Genomic DNA, 10,208 nt, shown 5'->3' with positions numbered 1-10,208 from the left:
ATGTTCAAGCTGGTTTTAGAAAAGGCAGAGGAACGAGAGATCAAATTGCCAACATCCACTGGATCATGGAAAAAGCAAGAGAGTTCCAGAAAAAATCTATTTCTTCTTTATTGACTATGCCAAAGCCTTTGACTGCGTGGATCACAATAAACTGTGGAAAATTCTGAAAGAGATGGGAATACCAGACCACCTGACCTGCCTCTTGAGAAATCTGTATGCAGGTTAGGAAGCAATAGTTAGAACTGGACATGGAACAACAGACTGGTTCCAAATAGGAAAAGGAGTATGTCAAGGCTGTATATTGTCACCTGGCTTATTTAACTTATATGCAGAGTACATCACAAGAAATGCCAGACTGGAAGAAGCACAAGCTGAAATCAAGATTGCCGGGAAAAATATCAATAACCTCAGCACCCTTATGGCAGAAAGTGAAGAGGAACTAAAAAGCCTCTTGATGAAAGTGAAAGTGGAGAGTGAAAAAGTTGGCTTAAAGATCAACATTCAGAAAACGAGGATCATGGCATCTGGTCCCATCACTTCATGGGAAATAGATGGGGAAACAGTGGAAACAGTGGCAGACTTTATTTTTGGGGGGCTCCAAAATCACTGCAGATGGTGATTGCAGCCATGAAATTGAAAAACGCTTACTCCTTGGAAAAGTTATGAGCAACCTAGAGAGTATATTCAAAAGCAGAGACATTACTTTGCCGACTAAGGTCCGTCTAGTCAAGGCTATGGTTTTTCCAGTGGTCATGTATGGATGTGAGAGTTGAACTGTGAAGAAGGCTGAGCGCTGAAGAATTGATGCTTTTGAACTGTGGTGTTGGAGAAGACTGTTGCGAGTCCCTTGGACTGCAAGGAGATCCAACCAGTCCATTCTGAAGGAGACCAGCCCTGGGATTTCTTTGGAAGGAATGATGCTAAAGCTGAAACTCCAGTACTTTGGCCACCTCATGCGAAGAGTTGACTCATTGGAAAAGACTCTGATGCTGGGAGGGATTGGGGGCAGGAGGCGAAGGGGACGACAGAGGATGAGATGGCTGGATGGCATCACTGACTCAATGGACGTGAGTCTGAGTGAACTCTGGGAGTTGGTGATGGACAGGGAGGCCTGGCATGCTGAGATTCATGGGGTCGCAAAGAGTCGGACACGACTGAGCGACTAAACTGAACTGAACTAAAGATTTGCCAGGATAAGATTCCCTCTTGTTCTTCTTTCTCAGAACTCTATGGGACACGAACCTTTCTTATAGATAATAATTTCCGTTTCTCTGGTTCTATGCAACATGCTATTAAGAATTTTATTTTAGTTTCATTATAATTATGGACTAACAAAGGAAAAATTTGGCATATGTCTAGTTTTGAATATTTTCAGCCATAACCATAGCAAATTTTTACATTATCATTTCCTTCAATAACATTTTACATTTCTTTCATTTAATTATTCAACATCTTTTGTGAAGTTTATTTCTGTGTATTTATAATTTTTGAGTGGTATCAGTTTTCTCTAAGATTTCATTGTTGCTTATGGCTGATGTACAGATTTATTTTTATGTGCTGATTTTTTTATATTTGAGGAGCCTTTAATGCTCTCTTTTTAGTTCTAACATTTGTCTGCATATTTTCTTAGGCTTGATATATATTCTGTCACCTACAAATGAAAATCACTTTGCTTCCTCCCTCCCTGTCATTATTTTATTTTTAAATATTTTTTCTACTTTTAATGCATCAGTCAGATTCTTCAGTAAAACAGTGAAAATAGGCTGATAACATATATTCTTCTCCTAACTTCAACCAAAATGTTTCTATAAGTGTGTCACTAATATTTGTAGGGGATGTTGGTAGTAGTCCTTTATCTAGCTAAGATAGTTCTCTTCTATCCTTAGCTTGCAAGAGTTTATATTTAACATATAGTACCTTTTACCAATTTCTTCTTTGAAAACTATTGAGATGTTCTCTTTAACCCTTTAGTATGCTAATATAATATTTTGCTCTACTTTTTTTTTTAGTATTAAACTGTCTTCTTACTTCTAATCTAAACTCTTTAGTCATCATGCCTTATTTTTTAATACTGGTAAATTTTATATGGTAATGATTTATTTGCCTTTTCATAGACAGATTAACATTAGAAAAAATAATACAGCAGTAATCACAGTAATCCTAGTCTATGCCCCAACCACTAATGCCAAAGAAGCTGAAGCTGAATGGTTCTAAGAAGCCCTAAAGATCTTCTAGAACTAACATCAAAAAAGAGATACCCTTTTCATCATAGGGGACTGGGTTGCAAAAGTAGGAAGTCAAGAGTTACCTGGAGTAACAGGCAAGTTTGGCCTTGAAGTACAAAATGAAGCAGGGCAAAGGTTAACAAGAATTTGCCAAGAGAACACATCCGTCACAACAAATACCCTCTTCCAACCACACAAGAGACGACTCTACATATAAATATCACCAGATGGTCAATACCAAAATCAGGTTGATTATATTCTTTGCAGCTGAAGATAGAGAAACTCTATACAGTCAGTAAAATGAAGACCAGGAGCTGACTGTGGCTCAGATCATGAACTCCTTATGGCAAAATTCAAACTTTAATTGAAGAAAGTAGGAAAAACCACTAGGCCATTCAAGTATGACCTAAATCAAATTGCCTATGATTGTACAGAGGAAATGACAAATAGGTTTAAGGGATTAGATTTTATGGAGAGTGCCCAAAGAACTATGGGCAGAGGTTCATGACATTGTACAGGATGCAGTGATCAGGACCATCCCTGAGGAAAAGAAATGCAAAAAGGCAAAATGGTTGTCTCAGGAGGCCTTACAAATAGCTGAGAAAAGAAGAGAGGCTACAGGCCAAGGGGAAAAGGAAAGATATACCCATTTGAATGCAGAGTTCCAAAGAATAGCAAGAAGAGATAAGAAAGCCTTCTTTAGTGATCAATGCAAAGAAATAGAGGAAAACAATAGAATAGGAAAGACTAGAGATCACTTAAAGAAAATTAGAGATATCAAAGGAAATTTTCATGCAAAGATGGACACAATAAAGGACAGAAATAGTATGGACCTAACAGAAGCAGAGGATATTAAGAAGGCATGGCAAGAATACACAGAAGAACTATACAAAAAGATCTCAATGACTCAGATAACTACGATGGTGTAATCACTCATCTAGAGCCAGACATCCTGAAGTTCAAAGTCAAGTGGGACTTAGGAAGCAGGACTATAAACAAACCTAGCAGAGATGATGGAATTCCATTTGAGCTATTTAAAATCCTAAAAGATAATGCTGTGAAAGTGCTACACTCAATACGCCAGCAAATTCGGAAAACTCAGCAGTGGCCACAGGACTGGAAAAGGTCAGTTTTCATTCCAATCCCAAAGAAAGGAAATACCAAAGAATGTTGAAACTATCGTACATCCTAACTCATCTCACATGCTAGCCAAGTAATGCTCAAAATTCTCCAAGTCAGGCTTCGACAGTATGTGAACCGTGAACTTCCAGATGTTCAAGCTGGATTTAGAAAAGGAAAAGGAACTAAGATCAAATTGCCAACATCCGTTGGATCATGGAAAAAGCAAGAGAGTTCCAGAAAAACGTCTACCTCTGCTATATTGACTACGCCAAAGCCTTTGACTGTGTGGATCACAACAAACTGTGGAAAATTCTGAAAGAGATGGGAATACCAGACCACCTGACTTGCCTCTTGAGAAATCTGTATGCAGGTCAGGAAGCAACAGTTAGAAGTGGACATGGAACAAGATTTTAATATCTTGCTTATAAATGGACAGATCAAATAAACTGAAAATAATTATAGCTGTTTAGAATTCAATAGCACAGATAATTCTCAAAATTAGTTTTATAAGTAATGAATATATAAAGAACTTTGTACCCAAGAGAACATTCATTAAAATTTACCAGTGTTTAGCTGTCAAAAGAAATCTCAGCAGGCAAAATACTCAGATTTCAAAGCAGTAAAGTCATATAGCCACTCATATTTATGAAGTGTTTATTACAGTTGCCAGATTTAGCAAATAAACTTATAGTTGCCAGATTTGTTCTAAGCTATGGCTGCCAGATTTAACAAATATAAGATACCTAGTTAAAATAGAATTTAAGATATACAAGGAATGGTTTTTTATAGATTTTAGAAATCTTAGAAAATTTTAGAGATAAACTTCCAAAGCATTGGGGAAAAAAATAGAGAAATCTTTCTGTGTCCTTCTAAGATAATTTTAAAACTTTGATACCTAAACTAGACAAGCATGGCATTAAAAGTAAAACCTTAGGCTGAATTTACTTTTAAGTGTAGCTGCAAAACTTTTTTTTTAAGTTAATAGGTTAAATATAGCAGTGTATTAAAAGTTGTTTGATTCCAGAAATGCAAGGTAAACACTATACAATAAACACTATAAACAAACAAACACTATAAAACACTGTACAATGTTTTAATGCACTTTACTTTTTAAAGGATTAAACAGAAAAAACACAAAATCATTTTAATAAAAGCAAAAAGCCCATTTATTAAAAATGACTCCTATTTATGATTTTTTGGGGGGCAAATATGTAATACAAGAAGAATTTTTCTCACTTGATGAGGCATACCTATCAAAACATCAGCAACAGAAAGTTTAGAAAATGTAAAGAAAAACGGGTTAGTCATAATTGAAAATGACAGAAAATATCTAGGAATAAAACCAATGCAAATGTGCAATATCCATAATAAAAATATTAACATAAGATATAAAATGAGATATAATTAGTTATAGGAACATATCCTATTCTAAATGGAAATAAAATTTACTAAAAGTAGTTATTCTTCACTAAATAGGTTACAAGATAAATGCAATAATTCAAAGCCTAAAAAGATTTTTAAATGAAATTTCACAGTTAGTTCTCAGAAGAGATACAAAAATAGCCAAAAAGAATTTTATCAAAAGAAGGAAAGAGAATTTACACTATCAAATTTTAAAATATGTTATAAAAATATAACAATTAGAATTGGATGACAGTGATATCTTAATATACCAGAATACATGTTTAAGGGGCATTTTAAACTACTGAGAACAGGACTGAACAAATGGAGATGAAAAAAAAAAATGGTTAGATTCCTAACTTGGTGCCAAAACAAAAAGCAACATATATTTGAGGTAGATGGAAAACATAAATGTCTATTGAATACAGACCTGTGGTTGCCAACAGTGAATTTGGAGTTTGGGAGTAGTAGATGCAAGCTATTATATTGTATATAGAGAATGGATAAACAATAAGGTCCTATCATATTGCACAAAGGACAGTAAACCATAATGGAAAAGAAAATGAAAAAGAATACGTGTGTATAACTGAATCACTTTGCTGAATACCAGAAACTAATGCAACATTGTAAATCAGCTATATGTCATTAAAACATAATGTATTTAAAATAAAACTACAAAAGCATTCAAAATATATATTTGCAATCTTGGAGTATAAAAGAACTTTGAAATATATAAAGTACAAAGCCATAAAAGAAACTATCCATAAATTTGACATTAATATTTAAAACATGTGCATGAAAAAAAGAATAATGCTCCTACCAATATTGTTCATTTTTACCATAAGGAATTTTGGAATTTTCAGAAGAAATGGCTCAAAACTAAGAAAGTTAAAGAACCACCAAATGTTCAAGGCCTACTCAGTAATTGACTGCATGCTGGGGGTTTGACTACCCCATCTAATCTCAAGGAATCCTCATCAAACCTAAAAGGATGTATTACTATCATCATGTTGCTGAAGAATAAACATGTCTTTAATTACATATCAAGTAATTGGATGAAGTGGAATTCTAACCCAATGCATTTAGTGCCATCTTGACTCCATGCTAATAAGAAAGTATAAGGAATTATACAGGAACTTACATGATTCCTAAAAGGCCTGTGAGAATAGTGAATCAATTAGGATTGGCAGATTAAGATAAAAATAATTAAAATGTACCCAAAGTTAGCAGTCATTTAGTATATCGTGTGGAGGAAACAAAGGATAAGAGATGATTTAGTAAAACACTGAGAGCCTGGACCAGTCAGTCTTCCAAGCCATAGATCTGTAAAATGTTACAAAGTGCTAAGTAACAGCACATTAGAGCCAGATTCAGCTGTATTAAAAAAAAAAATCATCTAAATCTCCTTCCAAGGTTTTCATGAGGTGGCTGGTGTGCTAACAGCACTGATATTGTTTGCTAGTAAACAGTAGTGGTGGCTGGCTAAAAATATGACCAAAGAGTGTCTCTTTTGCATGCGTACTAAGTCACTTCAGTTGTGCCTGACGCTTTGCAACCCCACGGACTGTAGTTCTGTCCATGGGATTCTCCAGGCAAAAATACTGGAGTGGGTTGCCTTTCCCTCCTAGAGGGGATCTTCCCAACCCAGGGATCGAATAGACATAGGTAGTAACTCTATGACTTTGGACAAGTTACTCAACCAATATGCCCAGTTTCCCCATGTATACAATGATTACACCTATTTTGTTGTCAGAAAGATTAAATAAGTTAATAATTAAAGCATCTATATGTATTCATTCATGTAAGAGCAATTTCTAAATGACAGTCTACTTAAAGAAGACAAGATCCTTTTATTCAAGTTAGCAGATGATAAGATTTTAGCATTTTTTTCCCCTCTACTGATAGGAATAATCTGAAGTACTTCAGGGTCCCATATTGTACTCAAGTTGGAAGAGGTGAGTCTGGTCTCAGAATGGAGGGTCATGATCCCAAGGAACCAGAGCAGTTGAGAAAACTTTATTGGGGTTCTGAGCTTTGAATTTACAGATGATAGCTTAAGAGAATGATTTTGAGAAATGGGGCACACTTACAGATTGTGTGGTGATGAGAGACCCCCCAAAAAAACGTTCCGGGGGCTTTGCTGTTGTGACTTACTCCTGTGTGGAAGAAGTGGACGCAGCAATGTGTGCTCGAACACACAAGGTTGATCGGCGTGTAGTGGAACCAAAGAGAGCTGTTTCTAGAGAGGATTCTGTAAAGCCTGGTGCCCATCTAACAGCGAAGAAAATTTTTGTTGGTGGTATTAAAGAAGATACAGAAGAATATAGTTTGAGAGACTTCTTCGAAAAGTATGGCAAGATTGAAACCGTAGAAGTTATGGAAGACAGGCAGAGTGGGAAAACGAGAGGATTTGCTTTTGTAACTTTTGATGATCATGATACAGTTGACAAAATTGTTGCTCAGAAATACCACACTATTAATGGGCATAATTGTCAAGTGAAAAAGGCCCTTTCTAAATAAGAGATGCAATCTACTGGATCACAAAGGGGTCATGGAGGTGGATCTGGCAACTTTATGGGTCGTGGAGGAAACTTTGGAGGTGGTGGAGGTAACTTTGGCTGCCGGGGTCCAGCCCTGGTGGATCCAGGGTGATTCGAAGGAGAGACGGATAGGCAAGGAAAAAACTTATGTATTTATTAATATAAGATTAGATTATGAAGAAATAGTGTAGTAGGAAAATTAAGTGGAGAAAGAAGGCTGAATAACTTGGCTTACGGGGAAGGCCAATAAAGTTCCAGACAAGGAGCTTGCACCGTCTACGTTGGGCCACCGGCGCCCACTTGAATATCGAAGGGTGCCCCGCCTTAGGGGCACCTAAGGGTGCCCTCCCTTTCACGCGGGTCTTAAAAGCCAGGGCAAGTAAGTAGACGTGGTGAGCTGCCCCGCTCCAGATGGGAATTCAGCCTGAAATTAGAGTAAACAGGAGACGGGGGAAACCAGTCCAGCAACTGGCGCCTGCCTCTATTGTCTAGAAAGGCCTTTTATACCTTTTTGATTGTACATAGAGATCAATGGGTAATATGAAATTATGCAGTGTTAGCAGCCCAGACTCTTATCAAAACCAGGCTTTTCTCTCTGCATACCTAGTTGTATACACAAGTCTTAGGTGATTTACATCATCTTCTGGCCAAAAAGGGCCAATTAACATTTTACAGCCTTTTTTCTGATTAAGGTTTGTCAACCAGAAGACTTATTTGTGTTGTTCTTCTCAAAGTCTGGTGCCACTCTCAGAAAACACTAAATAAAGTTACATTCTTACATAGCAAAGATACAGCAATTTATAACAAGTAAAAGGAGTACAGTGATTTATAACAAAAGAAAAGTAATGAACTCAAAAGTCTAGTGTTGCTAACATCAAAACTATTATATATCTTTTTCCATATCCAGTTTACATTGATTAACATCCTCCCAGGTGCCTAAAAGATATGGAGGCCTGGCGGCAATCATTGAGTCAACAGTGAAAACCCGTCACCAATATGATTTTTAGCTCTTTCGAAAAGGCTCTGTATCTTTAAGATGCTTTTAAGCGTTGTGCCTCTCGCAGTTGGGGGGCTGTAAGCAATTCACAAGCTGTAAGAGGTCCGGGGAACCTGTTAGGCAAGCTAGAGAGCTATCAGAGGGGTTTAATTGAAACATCCCTTTCAAATGCAGAAGACTAAAGCCCTGATTTGACTTTTTCCAAAGAATATCAGAAGAGCAGAGTACAAAAGCCAGAAGATTTTTTGGTTTTTGGGGTACATGCTCAGGAAATTCCAGGGGGAAATCCTGAAGCCTGATCATGTCCTTGCGTTTTGTCAGGCTTCCTTCCTCATGACCTTGTCACGGGCGGGATTCCTCACACTGGCCCCCAGCATTTGGCCGTGGTGGAAATTTCAATGGAAAAGGAGGCTATGGTGGTGGAGGTGTGGCAGCAGAGGGAGTTGTGGAGGAGGTGATGGCGGGTATAAGGGATTTGGAGGTGATGCTGGCAACTGTGGCGGTGGTCCTGGTTATCGTAGTAGAGGAGGTCCCGCTGGTGGTGGACCAGGATGTGGAAACCAAGGTGGTGGATATGGTGGCGGTGGTGGAGGATATGATGGTTACGATGAAGGGGGAAATTTGGGAGGTAACTATGGTGGTGGTGGAAACTATAATGATTTTGGAAATTATAGTGGACAACAGCAATCAAATTATGGACCCATGAAAGGGGGTAGTTTTGGTGGAAGAAGCTCGGGCAGTCCCTGTGGTGATGGTTATGGATCTGGTGGTGGACGTGGTGGATATGATAGCAGAAGGTTCTAAAAACTGAGAAGAAAAAGGCTACAGTTCTTAGCAGGAGAGAGAGAGGAGTTGTCAGGAAAGCTGCGGGTTACTATGAGACAGTCATCCCAAATGCATTAGAGGAACCGTAAAAATCTGCCACAGAAGGAACGATGATCCATAGTCAGAAAAGTTACTGCAGCTTAAACAGGAAACCCTTCTTGTTCAGAACTGTCATAGCCACAGTTTGCAAAAAGTGCAGCTATTGATTAATGCAATGTAGTGTCAATTAGATGTACATTCCTGAGGTCTTTCATCTGTTGTAGCTTTGTCTTTTTCTTTTTTCTTTTCATTACATCAGGTATATTGCTCTGTAAACTGTGGTAGTGGTACCAGGAATAGAAAATTAAGGAATTTTTAACTTTTCAATATTTGTGTAGTTCAGTTTTTCTAATTTCAGTACAGAAGCTTTAATAAAATGCAGTTTTGACGGTGTCTCCTTCTGAGTTAACAAGTAAAGAAGATCATTGTTAATTACTATTTTGTATGAATTTTGCTAAAGCTAACTGTAAAGAAACACCTGCTGACTTGCAGTTTAAGGGGAAATCTATTCTCCCCATTTCCAAACCATGAAATGAATGGCTCTGACATGTGGAGAGAATAGATATTTGTATGTTTGCAATATGTGTTTTAGACAATAGAATTGGATATTTAAATTAGCATATTTGTGAATTTAATAGCATTAAGATTTACTTTCAAATGAAAAATCTCAAAATTAAAAAAAAAATGAAGTACTTCAGTTTAGTCATTCAGCATGTCTGACTCTTTGCGACCCCATGGACTGCAGCACACCAGGATTCCCTGTCCATTACCAACTCCTGGAGCTCGCTCAAACTCATATCCATGCCATCCAACCATCTTATCCTTTGTCATCCCCTTCTCCTTCTACCTTTAATCTTTCCCAACATCAGAGTCTTTTCCAAGGAGTCAGTTCTTCCCATCAGGTAGCCAGAGTATTAGAGCTTCAGCTTCAGCATCAGTCCTTCGAATGAATATTCAGGACTGATCTCCTTAAGGATGGACTGGTTGGATCTCCTTGCAGTCCAAGGGACTCTCAAGAGTCTTCTTCTCCAACACCACAGTTTAAAAGTATCAACTCTT

General features: G+C 37.5%; 1 pseudogene; it reads left to right on the top strand.

Annotated features, from left to right (window-relative positions):
• Positions 1-6,720: 6,720 nt before the first annotated feature.
• Positions 6,721-9,089, top strand: LOC128071501 (heterogeneous nuclear ribonucleoprotein A3-like; annotated as a pseudogene).
• The last annotated feature ends 1,119 nt before the right edge of the window (positions 9,090-10,208 follow it).

The sequence above is a fragment of the Budorcas taxicolor genome, chromosome 2, assembly GCF_023091745.1.
Source record: "Budorcas taxicolor isolate Tak-1 chromosome 2, Takin1.1, whole genome shotgun sequence".
Taxonomy (NCBI): Eukaryota; Metazoa; Chordata; class Mammalia; order Artiodactyla; family Bovidae; genus Budorcas; species Budorcas taxicolor.
This window is presented reverse-complemented; position numbering and strand designations above follow the sequence as displayed.